Source organism: Pinus tabuliformis, chromosome 8, assembly GCF_031772625.1.
Source record: "Pinus tabuliformis cultivar Carrire ecotype Pingquan chromosome 8, CPIR1, whole genome shotgun sequence".
In the NCBI taxonomy this organism is placed as follows: Eukaryota; Viridiplantae; Streptophyta; class Pinopsida; order Pinales; family Pinaceae; genus Pinus; species Pinus tabuliformis.
In genome coordinates this window covers 1,642,455,676-1,642,476,483 of record NC_142294.1, presented here as the reverse complement: position 1 = coordinate 1,642,476,483, position 20,808 = coordinate 1,642,455,676, and the positions used below count along the sequence as shown (strand labels likewise).

Genomic DNA, 20,808 nt, shown 5'->3' with positions numbered 1-20,808 from the left:
CTTACACATACTGAAAGAGGCACACCATCAAGACATAAAGCCACAAGAATTCCAAACAGTGCTGCAAAACCCTGGTCTTTCCTTTGCCAAAATGCTGAAGTAAAATGTACAATAGAGTCTCAAAGCCTCTTCCCAAAGAGTCCAACCCTGAAAAAGACTAAGAAAATACATAATATAGGCAATATAAAACATTCCCTTGCCTCTAGGGGTCGAGCTCATCATCCTAGGAGTTGTTTCAACCAATTCTAAACAAAGCACTACAATCTAGGCAGTCAAAACAACTTGCCTCTATAAGCTAGGAAAGTAATTCATTCATTAAATTTTTGCTATTTTATGAATGAATCATCTAGAATAGGTAAATAAGTGTCAAGTCAACATAAAGTTCCATTAATTACATCAAGAAGGGTGAAAAATCCCATACAAGTCAAAACTGGTCAAACTGGCTACGTTTCCTGAGCTGAAGATGAAAATTGTGCCAAAAAACCCTCATGCGCCGCGTCCCTGAGCCCTATGCGTCGCACGCCTTTCCACCTACATTTGGGGCACTTCCCGGCATCTAAATTGAGATCAGGTTGGATTGCTGGAAAGACCTGGATGTCTACTTTCCAACACAAGTGGAATTTTCCAATTTGATGTCCATTTGCCCCTCCAAAAGTGCATTCTCCTAAGGCTACTTCCTGTTTGTCCAAAAAGGGGCAATGAGGTCATTTTTTGCATGTTTTTTGACCTTTTGGGGACCCAAACCTTGATGAAATGCCTTGGCAATAGCTGAGCAAGTATATTTCATCATGAAAAATCCAAAAATGCAAACCATTTGTGATTTGGACCTCTCAATCTTATGGGTTGCGCGTTGCGCGCTACGCTTTGAGCCAAAAAACCTGTTTTTTAGAGCCAAAAATTCAAAATTGACAAAATTTCTTCCAAATTCCTTGAAATTTGGGCTAGGGGTCCCCAATCAAGTACTATGCTCAGCCAAAGAGGCTTCAGCCAAAATCTGAAGACGATCAAGCTCCTTTTGTCTTTTTTTCTTCTTGACCGCTTTCTTCAATTTTGCCTTAAGACTCCTAATTCGTGCCTTGCAAACTAGGTTCCGGACCTTGTAATGCATAGCCATGTGTTTCAATAATGCATTGTCTCTATTGGCCTTTTTCAGTTGTTCCTCCAAGTAGATGTTGACCCTCTCGAGATTAGCCTCTCGATCCTCATTTACCTGTTGCTCTAGAGAGGTGAACTCAATTTCTCTATGTTGGGCAGCTTGGTGATTCTCACGGATGTTCTGTAGCTCTATGATCACGTGCTGGTCCTCAAGCTGTTTATTCCGCTGCTCTAGATACCTGATATATTGGGTCTTCTCTGATTCTGAAGCTGTCTCATCATCATGAATAGTAACAAAACCTGATGGCTCACCTGAAGGCCTCTCCTCATGCTTGGGCTTCTTGCCCTTATCCTGTACCTGTGGTGCTGCTGTCGAAAGCAAGGCCCCTTCCACACGAGGTGGAAATAACACTCACTGTGCTGATGAAGTCAACGAGACCCCTTCCACCCCAAGTGGAGATAGTACTCATTGTGTAGATGCAAATAAGGCCCTGTAGCCTTGCTGATATGTCACATATGGAGGAGCACTTATATGCTCAGTCTCGGGAATGTCTGGCTGGTGTGAAGGTCCTCCCTCATCATGAACTATCTCGGGAGGTGGTTGTAATGCTGCAAAGTAATCACGGGAGATGAAATCTTCTCGAGTAATTCCCTGCTGTGCCAACTGAATCATCACTACGATTTTAATCAATGCATAATGATAGATGCTCTTATGCTGATGTGCTGGGCTCTTCCTTTGTACTAAAGGTACCATCCTTTCTATGTTGCGACACATGAAAAACAGAATGTTCATCATACGTACCCTTGTGAAATGCATCAACAAACGAACATGGTATGCATAGAGTCGTGAGAATCTGCCCTCGCAGCTGAAATATCGGATGATGAGTTTCATCAATGGTGCATACTCATCCTTTAGGAATCTGAAAGGAAAAACTGCACTCAAATGTCTTATATACCCGGGCTTGATATATGGCTCATAGTAGAATCTGTCTAACTGCTGGCGTTTACTTCATTCCTCCCCTACATTTGGTATCCCAGTGGCCTGAGCAATAGTCTCGGGTGACAAGGTGAAATTCACTTCGGAAAGGTTTACATGACCATCCTGCAAATGTAGAACAAATAAATGGACTAGTTCCCGATGATGCTAGATTTGTGAGAACCGCTCACAGTATTCAAAACATGATTGATACCGAAAACAGTCCATTGCAAGTGGACAAGCTTGCAATTGAGCCAAAGAGGTAGGCTCCTCCCTAACATGTTGTCCACTTTTGCCACCTTTGTGATACCTCCGTGGCACATTAAGTACAATTACCTTCGGTGTAGAGTCACTATCATAATCCTGCTCATATACTGATTCGGTCTCTAACATGTTCTTTAAAAACAAGGTAGCTGGAATATATATATGATGATATATAACTATGTGCAAAATTGACTGTAGACTTTTTCTTTTTCTCAAAATGTTGTGACCAAGGGGACACAAATATACAAGGGAATTGTTAAGAAAGGGAAAATATTAGGGAAATGGGGAAAATGGAAATAAAACAAGGAATTTAGGGAAGGGAAGGGGCATGGAAATCTTGAAGTTTTAGGGTTTGGGATGAGGAAGGGAATATATGTTTGTAGTAGAAAGGATGGGTTAGGATTTGAGGGAGGATAGTGTAGGGTTCTATGAGGAATTATTGGGGAAAATATTGGTGAATAGCAGTGGCGCGCGTGTGTAAGATGGCACTGGAATTTTTTGCCTGATGCGCCGCGCGCCACTGATGCGTTGCGCGCCCAACCTGATGCGCTGCGCTCCCTGGAAACGGCCCAATTTGCTCACAAACTCACAAAATCGCCTGAGAAAAATGCTCTTTGCTCTTGGAATGTGGAATGGGTTGCAAATGAGGAGAAATATCTTCATATAGACTCCTTGTTGATTTTTGCTTAACCCAAAACCCATTTTCTTATGTTTGGTTGTTGACACTTTTTCAGGATTAATAGACTTCTGACCTTTTTAGTTTCCTCCTTAAATTTGATTGAAATGATGATTTTCTTTGCAATTCTTTGTAGGGATAGCTGTGATATGATTTGGCAAAGGAGACCAAGGCTGCACTTGGATGATTCAAGAACTAAAATTTTTGAATATTTTTACAAAAATGAGATGACGACTTATCTTCAAAACAGAGTTTTGAAGAGAAGTCCTAATTTATCTGTATAATGATGAAAATTATTGAAGTAACCACCTATCGAGGACATCCCTCTGGCCTGCTGGTCTTCTTAAACTTTGCAAAACAAGACTGACTCAACCCAAGACCTAATGACCAAGAACAATTGTTATGACCCAGAAATTTGAAACAGGATTGTACATGACCTTTGAAGACTTGTTTTTATGAATAGACCTGAACCAGCAGTGCCAAGCACGAGGGGAATGAGTAACACAAACCATTCCGTCAAATTTATGGCATGCCTAACGAAATGCAACTAATCGAAACTGATGGGACACCTAAACATGAAATGCAAAGAAGAGATTTGATCTCTGACGGAGGGATAACTAGACCGACTCTAACATTGGCTCCAATGGGGATGGTAGCTCCTTGGAGATGCCAAGAACGACAGATATTTGGGAGAGCAGACAGTACCTTCGTCCATTGGGCAATGGAGTCAAAAACTCAAACTAAAATGCGTGACTGAAAACCGACACAAACTAACTTAACAACAAAACTAAAAACTGACTCACAAATGACTCGTGACTCAACTAAAAACTGACGCGATACTTAAACACAACCGACAAACTGAAAATGATGCTCAAAGTGGAGCTTATTCATCAAAACCTACTCTAACAGTTTCATTCATCACCTGATCAAGTGAAATGAAACAACCAATGCAACCAAGTAAGTATTCCGTATGCTGGTTGAATTCTCTGCAAGTGCTCACTTATGAACAACAAGAGAGAACTACTGAAAGGCATCTCCCATGACAACTTAGAAACAGATCCGTTGAATGATATGGATTCTCTATCCGCCTCCAAAAACACAGCATAAGGATCGTGAAATTCAAGCACACTGGAACTTAGCTCATCCAATGGATTACCTTCTCTTTTCCTCATACCATGAATGCAAACTTTGAGCTGAGCCTTGTGACGAGACCTCTGCTGAAAATGACAAAGAAATCAGTTGTCGGATCAAGTTTGTATCAATACACGTTTCAAGCTCACATATGGTCAATGGAGAAAGACTTTGACTGCAAACCTCATCCAAACATCAGCTATTGGATCATGAAAAACTTGAAAAGACTGCTGCAAACCATTTTCTATTGGTTCCAATGTGATTACATGATTGCGCTGCTCATTCTTTACTGAAGATGTACTATGCAATTTTCCCTTCAAAAGCTGAAATGATTCAAAACAAAATGGTATGGAATCCTCTTGCATCATTTGATCATATGTGTTAGCTTCCATATATTCATGTGAAACTTGACAATCAATGGCACTTGGGGGCTGGAAATCTGAATATGAAAAGTCTCAAACAAAGTTTTCATCGCGCTGAAGAGGATCCAAATCAAGACTAGTCGATAGCTGATTTCTGATTGCATGGAAGTTGTCTCTGATGAACTGAAACGAATCAAAACAAAAAGGCAAAGATCCTTCACTTACTTCAAACTTTGATGCACTTTCCTCGTCACTGTCATAGCTGATATGTGATGGTTGAACATTGTATTCAAGCTGCTGAAAATGAACTTCTTCCTCCCACAAACTAGCTGCTTGTTTGATTGCAAGATTAGCTTCTGTTTGGAGAACATAATCATCATCATACTGATCAAACTGAGGCAAATCATTGGTATAAAACATATCATCAAGCATGCAGGTCATATCAACAGATCTCTCTTCTTCAAGATGATCTACAAAACAATCATTATGAGATCTATGACAACTAGGATAAGAAACAAAATGTTTTGGAGCGGCCATTTGTTCTTCTTCAATCAACAAGCCATGGGCTTGAACATCATAATCATTCCTTGCGTTGATCTTGTCCATCATCTTTTCCACTGCACTTACCAAAATGTCAAGCTTCACCTCTAGAGATGTTGATTCTTCCGGATCTATGTTTTTCATTTCTTCTTCCTTCATCCTTGCCCTTCGGATCATCAGATGCGCCTCTACATTTACTGCACGGTTTTGCATCTCATGAAGCGTTGCAATATCCCTTTCTCTCAGCTGAAGATCCATCTCCGGATCAAAGGCACCCGAATAGTGCAAGAGAGTAGATCTAGGAGTATGCCTTATCTCAACTGGCATTGAATAATAAACTTGATTAAATCTGGCCGAAAACTATTGTATTGTCTCCCCTGGTAATCTTTTCAGCTGGTTATACTCTTCTACAATCAAGAAAAGGTTCTTCCCGATCATCCACCTGTCGAGAAAAACTTTGACAAACTGCTGGAAATCTGAAATGCTTGCATCAGGCAGGGCTTTGAACCAACTCTTCACTTTGGCTTGCAAAGAAAGAGCAAAAAGCCTAATACTAACATCTTCTTCATCAACTTCAAAAAGGTCTAGAAAAGACTCAAAATTCTGCACATGTTGCTCAGCGTTGGCATTCTTACTTTCACCATCAAACCTCGGCAAGTATATATCATAGTTTTTGGGGAAAGCATGGAGAACAGAAGGTAAAACAAGAGGTTTATACAGATCTGGAATTTTACAAGGTGTAGGGGTATGTACATCAGGTATAGAATCGGTCTTGGTCTTTTGAGATTCATCAATTGGAAGATGGTCATCACAAAATTCGGAAAAATGATCCTGATCAAGCTCAAAGGCATGCAAATCTTTGGTATTCACAATCTTCAAAGGGAAAGAATCAAATGCAGGCCGAGGATCTCTTCTCAAATACAATATACCTTGCAAAGTCTTCTTGACATTCTCGGTAAAAGAGAAGAAATAATTTATAACAAAGAACAAAATGTCTTGGATGAAATTCCAACTTGAATACCTGATCTGTCCATGTTTTCCTTTCATGTTTTTGCTGGTCGGGATCATCCTCCAGTGGAGTGTTTGGATCTGATCTCGAAATTGATTTAGAGTCACCAGGTGAATGATTTCAGCCTTGCCAGTGTCTGATCGTTGTCCACCATCAACCATTAGATCTGAACTTGATACATGTACTAGGGTAATTAACAAGTTAGACGTCACGTTTACAAGCTAGACCGGAGATTGACTGAAGCAGCGTTTATCTACTTTCGCTAATGCAAAGCAAAAGCATTTCGAAGGTTACCTGGCATAACTTTAGGTTCCGTCTGTAGCTTATAAAACAAATGACATCAACAAGCAAACCATTTGTTCGTTCCCAGTATGGTCGCCACTATGTTAATGCTCGAATTTGCCTCAGGCTGAGGAATGCAAAACTCAAGGCAACATCAAACCACGCTCAGCCTCGTAGCTAGCCCTACGAGGACATGAGAGGGCTCTCTCCGGGTCAATCTCAGAAAAATATAATCAATTAGGCTCGAGATGACTGAAAATGTAACTAATATTAGGCTAGGTATTAAGTGCAGAAGTTTAAAGGTGAGTTTTTTGGGGTTTTTGTTGAATCAAAAGGAAAGGCAATTTTGGGTGCGGGGATGAGACACAGTTTCTGCAGAGGTCTGATTGGAGCAGGGTAGGAAATTGTTTTGATGCTTTAAAAGCAATGAGGTGAATAGATAAGACAGGTGAGGAGCTAAGGAGAGCAAGAAAACCTCAAGAGTTCTCCTTAAACAGATGAAAACATAGGATATCAAACAAACTTAAAGGCAGAGCATTACAGATTATGAATTCTACCTTAACACTTCATTTGTTCAATTGCAGAAGATGAGAGAGGGAAAATGATACACATAAAAAACTTACACGTACTAAAAGAAGCACACCATCAAGACATAAAGCCACAATAATTCCAAACAGTGCTGCAAAACCCTGGTCTTTCCTTTGCCAAAATGCTGAAGTAAAATGTACAATAGAGTCTCGAAGCCTCTTCTCAAAGAGTCCAACCCTGAAAAAGACTAAGAAAATACATAATATAGGCAAGCTAACACATTCCCTTGCCTCTAGGGGTCGAGCTCATCATCCTAGGAGCTGTTTCAACCAATTCTAAACAAAGCACTACAATCTAGGCAGTCAAAACAACTTGCCTCTATAAGCTAGGAAAGCAATTCATTCATTAAAATTTTGCTATTTTATGAATGAATCATATAGAATAGGTAAATAAGTGTCAAGTCAACATAAAGTTCCATTAATTACATCAAGAAGGTTGAAAAATCCCATCACAAGTCAAAACTGGTCAAACTGGCTACGTTTCCTGAGCTGAAGATGAAAATTGTGCCAAAAAACCCTGATGCGCCGCGCGCCTGAGCCCTATGCGCCGCGCACCTTTCCACCTACATTTGGGGCACTTCCCAACATCAAAATTGAGCTCAGGTTGGCTTGTTGGAAAGCTCTGGATGTCTACTTTCCAACCCAAGTAGAATTTTCGAATTTTATGTCCATTTGCCCCTCCAAAAGTGCATTCTCCCAAGGCTTCTTCCTGTGTGTCCAAAAAGGGGAGTGAGGTCATTTTTTGCATGTTTTTTGACCTTTTGGGGACCCAAACCTTGATGAAATACCTTGGAAATAGCTCATCAGGTATATTTCATCATGAAAAATCCAAAAATGCAAACCATTTGTGATTTGGACCTCTCAATCTTATGGGTCGCACGCTGCGCGCTACGCATTGAGCCAAAAAACCTATTTTTTAGAGCCAAAAATTCAAAATTGACAAAATTTCTTCCAAATTCCTTGAAATTTGGGCTGGGGGTCCCAAATCAAGTACTATGCTCAGCCAAAGAGGCTTTGGCCAGGATCCAAAGACGATCAAGCTGCTTTTGTCTTTTTTGCTTCTTGACCGCTTTCTTCAATTTTGCCTTAAGACTCCTAATTCGCACCTTGCAAACTAGGTTCCAGACCTTGTAATGCATAGCCATGTGTTTCAATAATGCATTGTCTCTATTGGCCTTTTTCAGCTGTTCCTCCAAGTAGATGTTGACCCTCTCGAGATTAGCCTCTCGATCCTCATTTACTTGTTGCTCTAGAGAGGTGAACTCAATTTCTCTATGTTGGGCAGCTTGGCGATTCTCGCGGATGTTCTGTAGCTCTATGATCACGTGCTAGTCCTCAAGTTGTTTATTCCGCTTCTCTAGATACCTGATATATTGGGTCTTCTCTGATTCTGAAGCTGTCTCATCATCATGAATAGTAACAAAACTTGATGGCTCACTTGAAGGCCTCTCCTCATGCTTGGGCTTCTTGCCCTTATCCTGTACCTGCGGTGCTGCTGTCGAAAGCAAAGCCCCTTCCACACGAGGTGGAGATAACACTCGCTGTGCTGATGAAGTCAACGAGACCCCTTCCACCCCGGGTGGAGATAGTACTCGCCGTGTAGATGCAAATAAGGCCCTGTAGCCTCGCTGGTATGTCACATATGGAGGAGCACTTATATGCTCAGTCTCGGGAATGTCTGGCTGGTGTGAAGGTCCTCCCTCATCATGAACTATCTCGGGAGGTGGCTGTAATGCTGTAAAGTAATCACGGGAGATGAAATCTTCCCGAGTAATGCCCTGCTGTGCCAACTGATGCATCACTACGATTTTAATCAATGCATAATGATAGATGCTCTTATGTTGATGTGCTGGACTCTTCCTTTGTACTAAAGGTACCATCCTTTATATGTTGCGACACATGAAAAACAGAATGTTCATCATACGTACCCTTGTGAAATGCATCAACAAACGAACATGGTACGCATAGAGTCATGAGAATCTGCCCTCGCAACTGAAATATCGGATGATGAGTTCCATCAATGGTGCATACTCATCCTTTAGGAATCTGAAAGGAAAAACTACACTCAAATGTCTTATATACCCGGGCTTGATATATGGATCATAGTAGAATCTGTCTAACTGTTGGCGTTTACTCCTTGCCTCCCCTACATTTGGTATACCAGTGGCCTGAGCAATAGTCTCGGGTGACAAGGTGAAATTCACTTCGGAAAGGTTTACATGACCATCCTGCAAATGTAGAACAAATAAACGGACTAGTTCCCGATGATGCTGGATTTGTGAGAACCGCTCACAGTATTCAAAACATGATTGATACCGAAAACAGTCCATTGCAAGTGGACAAGCTTGCAATTGAGCCAAAGAGGTAGGCTCCTCCCTAACATGCTATCCACTTTTGCCACCTTTGTGATACCTCCGTGGCACATTAGGTACATTTACCTCCGGTGTAGAGTCACTATCATAATCCTGCTCATATACTGACTCGGTCTCTGACATGTTCTTTAAAAACAAGGTAGCTGGAATATATATATGCTGATATACAACTGTGTGCAAAATTGACTGTAGACTTTTTATTTTTCTCAAAATGCTGTGACCAAGGGGACACAAATATACAAGGGAATTGTTAAGAAAGGGAAAATATTAGGGAAATGGGGAAAATGGAAATAAAACAAGGAATTTAGGGAAGGGAAGGGGCATGGAAATCTTGAAGTTTTAGGGTTTGGGATGAGGTAGGGAATATATGTTCGTAGTAGAAGGGAGGGGTTAGGATTTGAGGGAGGATAGTGTCGGGTTCCATGAGAAATTATTGGGGAAAATATTGGTGAATATAGGGGATGGGAAACAAAGGAAATAGGAAAACCTTGGCAACATTTATTTTTGAAAACCCTACAACAATCTTGGCATTTAAATCCTTACAGCAAATTAATGGACAAGGAGGGTTTTTACACTTGGTTTTTTCGTGGCAAATATAGCATAATTTCTTTACATAAACCTTTCAAAACCAAGAATGAGCCGTGGATAAAAGCCTACCTGTGATTTGATGCGTGAGAAGAGGTGTTTGAGTGTGTTTTGGACAAAGTCTAGGCATAAACTTCAATGCGCCACGCGCCTCACCCAACGCGCCACGCGCTCCTGATGTGCCGCGCGCGTGTAAGATAGCACTGGAATTTGTCGCCTGATGCGCTGCACGCCACTGATGCGCCGCGCGCCAACCTGATGCACCGCGCACCCTGGAAACGGCCCAATTTGCTCACAAACTCACAAAATCGCCTGAGAACAATGCTCTTTGCTCTTGGAATGTGGAATGGGTTACAAATGAGGAGAAATATCTTCATATAGACTCCTTGTTGATTTTTGCTTAACCCAAAACCCATTTTCTTATTTTTGGTTGTTGACACTTTTTCAGGATTAATAGACTTCTGACCTTTTTATTTTCCTCCTTAAATTTGATTGAAATGATGATTTTCTTTGCAATTCTTTGCAAGGATAGCTGTGATATGATTTGGCAAAGGAGACCAAGGCTGCGCTTGGATGATTCAAGAACTGAAATTTTTGAAGATTTTTACAAAAATGAGATGACGACTTATCTTCAAAACAGAGTTTTGAAGAGAAGTCCTAATTTATCTGTATAATGATGAAAATTATTGAAGTAACCACCTATCGAGGACATCCCTCTGGCCTGCTGGTCTTCTTAAACTTTGCAAAACAAGACTGACTCAACCCAAGACCTAATGACCAAGAACCATTGTTATGACCCAGAAATTTGAAACAAGACTGTACATGACCTTTGAAGACTTGTTTTTATGAATAGACCTGAACCAGAAGTTTCAAGCACGAGGGGAATGAGTAACACAAACCATTCTGTCAGAGTTAAGGAATTTCTAAGGAAGATGGTCATCACTTAAAAAAAGAGCTTTGATCTCTGACGGAGGGATAACTAGACCGACTCTAACATGCCCGTATGGCTTTTCTCAACCTCCGTCGTTCAGAACACCACGATTCCTGAAAAATCGAGTCAGCAACTAGACAATTCCAGAGTTACCCCCCAACCATCTACTTCGTCCAATTCTTCCTCTCCTCCTTCCTCTTCGCTTGATGGGGCTGGTAAAGCCAAAAATCAAGTATCTGAGAAGAAGAATGAAAAGAAGAAGAAAGAGAAGATGAAGAAGGAGCCAAAGGCGAAAGGGAGCAAAAAAGCGTCGTCTAGCGAAAATCCACACACTGCACCGACCAGGCCTAAATCGCCATGTGTCATTTGCAAAGGAGACCACTATCATAGAGATTGTCCCTGCATCCCTCGGATCTTAAGGGACTGGTCTCCTCGTTTGCACAACCCAGTGTCGTCAACCTCTAATGATCATGTTGAAAACACACCGTCAACTAGTGAAAGTGAAGCCCCTGGAAAAAAAGGAAAGTGCAAATTTCCTTGTAAATTGTGTGAAGGCGATCACGCCGTCCATCGTTGTCCCTTCTTGGACGAGGCTAAAAGATTTTTGGACGATCGTCCGGTTTCATCGTTACGACTTCCTCCTGGATATAAGAAACTCTTGCCGAGTCCGTCACTAGTTGGAAATCCGGCTGACCAGCCCAGATGGTCGGCCGGAGCATCTATCATTGAAGATAAATCATCTAAACCCATACCAGACGAAAGTCAAAAGGTCAAGGCGGCAGTTGACCTGGTCTTTCCTTCAGAGGTCTTATCTTCAGATGATACAGTCACCGAAGAGAACAAGGATGACACCATCCAAATTCCTTTTGTAAACACAGACTCCGATGAACATGGGGGCAGTTTACCCGTTCCTTTACCGCAGGAAGGAAGTTCGTCAGATTCGTACCCGCCCGTCTATTCGGTCCCACCTCCAAGCAACCTAGTTGTTTCCTTCGATTGGAATCAGCTAGGAAGACCCCATTTACCGGCTAGTATACCATTCCGAATCATTGCTCAAATATATATAATGGTTATGGCCGGTATCATCATAGATGAAGGGGCTTCTGTGAGTATCCTTTCCTCGACTGCTTGGAAAGCGCTTGGTTCGCCATCGCTTTTTCCTGAGATGAAAAATCTAACAGGATTTGACAAAGGAACCAGTCGATCATTAGGGATCCTTCCCAATGTGCCCATAACATTGACAGGGAAAACCGTTCATATGAACGTAATGGTAGTCCAAGGACCCCTGGATTATAATATACTCCTTGGATGAGACTATATTTATTGCATGGGAGCCATTGTCTCATCACTCTTTAGAGTAATGTGTTTTCCGCACGAAGAGTGGTCAAGCTCGTAGACCAGCTTTCATTCCCCGGTTCACGCATAGCAAATAGTCATATACCATCCCTGAATGGTCTTTTCACACAAGGAATGTCTCATCAATCCCCAGTTCGTCCACCTGATGAGCGCGAGTGATTTGGGGGACATGATTGAAACCCAGGGGGCATGCACTCTGGTCTGCTTCGGTAGGAAAACTTCAGATATAGGGTAGGTTTCTGTGAGGGATATATGACTAGTCTGATGCTCCCTTCCGTGATTGGAAAAGGGGGTTGGACTGGAATAAGATTCCCTTGTCAAAGTTATGTCGGTGGAGGCATTTGCGCCACTCGCCTTTGTCTATTGCGGTAGACATCGCCGAAGAAATGTTTTGTTTGTGCTGCAGATAAAACAATCTTTGGTAACCTGAAAAGGTAAACCTTTCGCGATAAAACAAATGTTTTGTCAGTAGAATAAGAGGTGACCTTGAAAATCTTTTTTATACCTGGGGGCATGCAAACCTTTTGGCATGTAAGCGAAGAGCGACCATTTATTTTTTTTGAATTTGTAGGTCCTCTAACCCTTTAAACTCGTAGGATTGGTCATTTCCTAACTTGCATAAAGAAAGGATGTGGGGAAAAACTTTAAAAATTGCCATTTTCATATATGAGACATTCTTATTATACGATTGGATTATTCGAGCAGTTTTAACACGAACTTCATGCTCGTTAAAAAATAAACATAAGCAATGAGCAAATGTTTCCCCCGGCATTTAAGCTCAATAAAAAATGAACCAATTCCCGGTAAACAACCATCGTGAATGTAATACTTCAGCCTTTAAAGCCTTGGTCGTGTTCCCATCATCACCTCCACTCTGTATTGGCCGATCATTCACCTCCATTTGATTGTTTACCCCTTTTGAGGAACAGCTGCGAAGAGTGATCCCGCTAGCCATCCTTGTAACACTGCTGTGATTGGAAAATTCCAAACCTTACCTGCAATCAGCTGCTACCCAATTCTATCACTCGTTCCTCAAAGACGAGTCTCCTTTAAGCTCTTTTCAACTGACTCGTAAAATATGAAAAGATTTCCGAGCCATTGGCCTCTCCAGCTCATTAAAGGGACCAGAAGTGCTATCCCTCCTTTAGATTTTAATCTTTTTGAACCTGAGGGATTATTACACAAAAATATCGAGCGCTTGTTTTGTTCGGATCGTTAAAAGTATCGAAAATTCATCCCTTCTGTATTGTTTTATACTTTTTCAGACTTAAGGGATTAGATGACGAAAAAGGATTTTTGGAGTTTCCTTTACGTACTTTTTCAGACTCTCTAAAATTGAAAAGGACCAAGTTATCTTTGTCATTAAACTCGTTAAAACCTAATAGCGACAAACTTGTCCATAACAGACAAGAACGAGTTTCACTATCACTAGGCTCGTTAAAACATAGCGATGGGTTTGCATGAAGGGAAAATTATAGAACAAACATATGTTATCCTCCTCAAGCTTGACAAAAATAAAGAGGTACTGGTCAGCAATGACTGGGGAAAAGTTGGGAAGAAAACTTGAAGAAACTTTGTTGGTAGCAAGTCGCTCTTGAAAATGACACTTTCACTCCGCATCCAAGTCGGGTTGGGTTGTTTCATTCACCGGTCACATCACCATGGTCACATCACACCATCCACATTTGGGGTTAACGCTACTAATCCATCATGTCAGTGTCGCCGGTATGTTCAAGAGAAGTCACTCAGAGAATTCACTTGTGTCTCACCCGCTGCAATACATTTACACTCCATTCTTTCATGACCGCCACCCTGAACCTTATGTCACCAGACTGTTTTCACCTCCATTAAAATCATTTGCTCCGTTCTTTGTCATTGATGTGGGATTCATTAAAGCCCTCCTATGACGGATCGCTTCTTGTCAACATCAGCTCATTATCCAAGAAGTCGATCTAGGAACACCCCTTTTAGTACTTTGAAGCTTGCATGCCTCAATGGCAAGTTTCTCACTTCCAGCAACAGGTTTACATCAATGACCTTCGACCGAAAGATTTTGCATGGTGTTCGACACCAAGTCCCTTATTCACACCACGTGAATTGTATTGTAGTACCTTGAGGGTCATTATCATTATCGGTGATTCCTCTCGCACCTGTTAACAGCTTACATCATTGGCTGGTAATCAGGTGATGTCTTTCCATGTTCGACTCCAGAACATCTCTCACATGGATCGACTTGTACCTTGAATGAAGATCGAACGAGATTGAAGAATCCGGATCTAGTTTCATCCATCCGGGCTGCGATATATATTCAGCAAAATAAAGACATCAAATGTACATCATTGCTGCACAGATAATCATCCAATCAAAGGGATGATGGCTCTACCAGAATCATTAGTCTACACTCAGACGATTGTCTATCCTATGTACATGAAAATGAATTTATAAAGCTGAGCATGGGAATGCCCGCCTCAGCTAGATCATGAAAATATTATGAAGATAATGTATTGTATTGTATCTTATTACAGGTCTCCTCGTAGCTTGAAAGAACTTCGGATCCTCATGATAAAGCATTTCACCTGACATCAAAAAAGATTAATGACCTCATGCTTTAGGGGGAAACTGTTATAGACATTTTTGGGCACTGCAACCCCAAGCATAAAATGTCCATAAACCAAGGGCTCCTAAATCCCTAAAAGTGTTGTTCCAACCCCTAAAGGAACAAGGTCAACTGATTACAGCTTCTCCCAGAAGTTCTCCATGAAAAACTACTCAGAACTGGTCAAAACAGGATCATTTCACCTGCTCCATAGGCAAAGTGCATTGCATCTCACCTAAGTACACTCAGTGGGTGCGTTGCATTTCAAAAATCCCTTCTATGGGGTGCGATGGGTGAGAAGAGACAAATGGCAATGTCAATCCGCAAGGTGGAGAAGCATGTAATCTTCCAGAAACTTCTCCTGTGACACTTGCCTTTCTGAATTCGACCAAGGATGAGTAAGAGATCATCAATATCTAAGTGGAAGCAAGAACTATCAGAGAGAAGACACTAATCAAATCACAAGCTGACTCATCCCCTTTACAGATATCTATATATTGATCCCTCATCCCAGAGATCCAGAGGCTGGAATTTTGCATCTTGTAAGGAATTGTTGTTGGTTTCTTGAGGCAACATCATAGTGTTGAGTGATCTAAGCTTTGCATGAGGTGAAGAAGGGCTTACTTGCTGAGAGGATGATGCTGGGTCAGAACAACTAGTTGTAACTCTCTTGGCTCTTTCTTGATTATCAATAAAGCTATTCAAGTTTTCCTCCATACTCTTGTGTAATCTATTTTTTGTGCATTTGTATGGTCAATTTACATCTGATCCTAGATTGTTTATGATAATAGATCCATGTTCTCGTATAGTGTTATGCTGCTTTGATTTTACAGGTACTCTGTAAATCTGGGTATACAAGGAAGCAAGTAGCAAAGGAATATCAGAAGAGAGAGGAATCGAGCAAGGAACCAAGCGCAAGACAGAGGTTGGTCTCATTTATTCTTCTCTCATCTATCTTTCATAAAGGAAAACGAAAGTAGTTTTACTTTGTTTGTTTCTAAGGTAGCTACCACACCTTAGTGGGATTAGCAGTTCTGCATAGACACTTTTCCCTGTAACATGCACACTTCTCCCTTAGGAGGGCACTCAGGATTTTTAAAAAATTACCACAGGGTTAAGAAGGAATTTTTTTGGGATGGCCTTAAATCAGATATTCAAAAGTTTGTGGCAAAATGTTTGGTTTGCCAACAAAATAAAGTTGAAACAATTAATACACCAGGTCTATTACAACCTTTATCCATTCCAAGCCAACGTTGGGAGGAGGTATCAATGGATTTTATCACAGGTTTACCCAAGTCTGAGGGAAAGAGTGTCATCATGGTGGTAGTTGACAGACTTACCAAGTATGCACACTTTTTTGCATTATCACATCCATTTAAAGCCAGTACAGTTTCTACTGCATTTATCGAAACAATTCAAAAGCTACATGGAAACCCAAAGATTATTGTAAGTCACAGAGATCCCATTTTCACTGGAAATTTTTGGACAGAATTATTTTCTTGTCTTGGTACTCAGTTAGCTCATAGCTCATCTTATCATCCTTAATCTGATGGGAAAACTGAGATAGTAAACAAACGTTTGGAAGGATATCTTCGTTGCTTTGTATCTGATAAACAGGCACAATGGATCAAATGGTTGCCTCTGGCTGAATGGTGGTATAACACTTCCTTTCATACAACAACAAAAATGACTCCATTTATGGCACTTTATGGGTATCAACCACCATCCATCACATCATATTTAAGAGAAAATTCTAAGGTTCAGGCAGTGGAACATGACATCGAACATCAACAACTAGTCCTCCAACTCTTAAAGGATAACCTCGTGTTGGAACAGAATAGAATGAAACAACAGGCAGATCAACATCGCAGTGAAAGGAGTTTTGATGTAGGTGATTGGGTATTCCTACGGCTACAACCATATAAGAAAATGTCCCTCAAGCAAGCTAAGAAGGATAATAAATTATCACCAAAGTATTATGGTCCGTACAAGGTGTTGCAAAAGATTGGTACTATGGCATACAAATTGGAGCTTCCTGCAGCTTCTCAATTGCACCCAGTTTTCCATGTTTCATGCGTAAAGAAGGTTATAGGCGCCAAGCTCCCAGTTCAAACAATATTGCCAGAACTTGACGAGGAAGGAAAAAATATATTGGAACTGGAAGCAGTTATAGAAACAAGAACTCGATAGCTACGAAATTAATCAATTTCAGAGTACCTTATCAAGTGGAAGAACTTATCCGCTGAAGATTCCACATGGGAGGATGAGAATTTTTTGCAGAAGTATCCAGAACTACTCAAGTGTTAAGGACAACACTTTTTTTAAGGCGAGGGGCATGTTGGATCCCTATAATACTAGTGATTACCCCATTACTATTGTAGTTATAACCCTTATTGATATTGTTGTGCCCCTATTGCCCCCATATTGTTATTAATGTGCCCATAGAATCCCTATATTGTTATTTTTGTGGCTTTATATTATTATTGTTAGGTCAGCTGGATTATATTATGACTCCTTAGACTCCTATATATAGAAAGGAGGTTTTGTCATTTGAATCATTGAAGAATTGTTCATTTATGTAATGTAAAGGAGGTTGCCCCCTTGAAGAGGCTGAATTCTAAGGCGTTGATCTATCTTTTCTATCTTTTCTTGAGCTGGTTTCATAACAGGATGTTAGGCCCTTGTTTTGTCTTGCTTTATATCACCTTTTACTCGAAATTCCTCATGCTTTTGTTTAGTTTGAATGGTTATTGTCGCAAGTATTTACTATTTCCCTTGTTTTAACGAAATTTAAACATGATTAATAATAGTTTGTGTGTTTTCAAGTTTAAAACTAAGTTGATCATGTTTTTATACATATGCCAATAGGCCTTCGTCTTGCATTCACCTTCATGCACGATGCAACGGATTCCCGTAATGGGATTCCTACGCCATTTTATGATGGCTTCCTGCACTTTCAAGAGTTCCTGGACTACACTCACGTTCCTGCACTAGAGTCAAGGAATGTGTAGGTTATGTTAATCATTCAAATCTGGGTGCTCTAATCTTGTGTACAGTTCTTGTTCTAGTGTAACATCAATTCTCAGTTGGGTTTCATGGATCCAATGATTGTGCACTTCTATTCTTATTGCTTCACTAGAACACAATGCATATATGGAGATGTTGAAATCAAATAGGAGCACGTTTATGCAGATATAAATGTCTCAGCCCCACCATTGTGATTCGAGCCACATCCATGTCTGAAGCCCTTAGAGAACGCAGAGAATGAAAGGCCAATGAGGTTCTATGCAGATGGAATTTACGATCTATTTCATTTTGGACATGCGCGTGCCTTGGAATAGGCCAAGAAAGAGTTTCCCAGTACATATCTTCTTGTTGGTTGTTGTAATGATGCAGTCACTCGTGCCCATGGGGCTTTGGATTGATGGTGGATGGGTGCACTATTAAGGCACTCCTTGCGATAGGTCACTGGTTCAAATCCCCGTGGGTACTTAGGTTAGTCTTAACTAGAAAAAAATGATGCAGTCACTCACATGTATAAGGGGAAAAGTATGATGAAAGAGGCTGAATGCTATGAATCTATTCGCCATTGCAGATGAGTTGATGAGGTTATGACATATGCTCCATATGTGATCACTCCAGAGTTCATTGATAAATATCAAATTGACTATGTAGCTCATGATGTGCTTCCCTATGCTGATGCAAGTGGAGCTGGCAAGGGTGTGTATGAGTATGTAAAATCCATAGGAAAATTTAAGGAAACAAAGTGGACTGAGGGCATCTCAACATCAGACATCATAATGTGGATACTTAAAGACTACAACCAATATGTGATGCACAACCTAGCATGTGGTTACACAAGGAAGGACCTTGTAGTTAGCTATGTGAAGGAAAATCAAATGAGAGTTAACATGGGAATAAGAAAATTGCATCAAAAAGTGAAGGAACAACAAAGAGCGCGTGGGTGAAAAGTTTTGACACCCAAAAGGATGAGGCAAACATGTGGCATCATGACAGTGAAATTATTTCTAGAAGCCACGAGGATTAATAATAGTGTGATATGCCCATGGATACGATGGCGAGGGCTCGATGATTCAATACCAGATTTTGAATTTGTATGGAACCTCATATTGATGGGAATCTGGTCAAATACGCAGACTCCTTATTTTGTCCAGGAATCCGTTAGCAATTCTAAAGTTGTATGCATGTTTAACCTCTGATCCAGATAATTAGGAGAAGTTGTTGTTATAAATATGAAGATCTTGTATTATAGAGGGGGATGGAGAGACAAAATATTAAATTTTAGAATTGTATTTTAGCAAACAGAGGTCGATTCTATTAGGAAGGAGGGGAGGAGACGGTCCCAATGTAGCATTACGCAAGCATAGTTCATCTGCGGATTGCTCCCCCTGTTTGTTGGAGTCTGATCCTTTCTTGCACGATGTAAAGACTGCGATTTCAAAGATTAATCAAGGAATTTCAAGTTATGTTATGTTTAATCATTTTATGCGTTTTATGATTTTAATCTCTGTGTGAACCAGGTCATTGATAGAGGGTGCAAGCTAGTTGGGTTGGCCGCCAGACCAGCTTGACACCGCTCTGAATCTTTCAGGATTAGGTTGGATTGCATTTAAATTGTCATTTGTTGTGTGGGAAATGTGTGGAAGATCAGATTATAATATTTAATTCTTTTCAGTCTCTTTCCTTCTTTAAAATTGATGTCATTTGATTTGTTGCGTGAATACGATGTTGGAAGAATTGTTCTTGCAATCTACCTTAGTTTTGTGAATGTACAACCAATCCATACCCAACAATATATTGTATGATCCCAACAGAAGTACATTTAAATGTGTTGCTATAGACATACCGTTCAACTCAAATGAACAATATCTCATCGAATGATAAACTCTTTTCTTGGTACTTGTAGCCAACTGTACCAATCAAGATTCTGCATGCACTTATTTATTCAAGAAACACTCATCCATTAAGCCAGAACTAATATAACTATAGTTAGATCTAGGGTCAATCAAAATAGAAACAACTTGATCACAAATTTTACCTTCCATCTTGATAATAGATACTTGATGATCATCCTGCCTATTATCCAATGCTTCATAAATTTGAGGAATATTATTTCCAACATCCCCAACTATCTGTGCCTACTAAGCAATATAAATTTGAGGTCTAGTACTCTAATGTTGTGGATAGTCTCTCATGTGATGATTCTTGCCACAATTCCAACACTTCAAAGGCTTCCTTTCATCACCCTTGTTCTGTTCCTGAGATTGAAATCCTTGTCCTCTATCAATTGCACTAAATTTCGTGTACGACAATGCATTCTCCTTGTTACCTGCATCCTGAGGTCTTACTCACTTCTTGTCCCACTTTCCCTTAGTCTTGTCATTACCTTTCCAACCCTTCTTAGGCTCTGACATATGCTTAAATACTCATAATAATGTTTCAATTTCCGAATTACTTTCTCCAATGTCTGAGGCTCATCATAAATTCTAATGGAAATCCACTAATGAATCTTTGAACCTTCATATTCTCATACTCAAGATATGGTACATACCTCAAACTCTCCAAAAACTTATTCAAGTACTCTTCATTTTTCATAGATCCCATCTTCAACTTGTAGAACTCCTTAGCCTTATCATCATACTATATCTTTGAAAAATACATCTTTCTTAAAAGCCTATTAAACTCATGCCAACTCAAATCCTCTATCTTGATACCTGTAACCTACTTTACATATTCCCACCAGATGTCTGCTTTCCCTTTGAGACTGAAAATAGATATCTCGACCTTCATAATCTCTTAATAGTCATGCAGCTCGAAGAACTTCCTCATCCCACACAGTCATGCTTCTGCATCTTCTGGTTTCTTCAACTGTCCTTCAAATGTAGGAGGTTTGGCTTTCTTGAACTCATCCGGAAAGTACTGCTTCTCACTCTTCCTATAAGGATAATAACAATGATGCCCATGCTTTTTATCTAAACCAAAACTATAATAGAATCCATAACCACTACCTCTCTTGTTGGGTGTA

The 20,808-nt window shown here is 40.4% G+C and overlaps 1 pseudogene; it reads left to right on the top strand.

Annotated features, from left to right (window-relative positions):
* The window catches only part of LOC149242456 (choline-phosphate cytidylyltransferase 2 pseudogene), a 143,424-nt pseudogene extending 124,694 nt beyond the window's left edge, over positions 1-18,730 (top strand).
* The last annotated feature ends 2,078 nt before the right edge of the window (positions 18,731-20,808 follow it).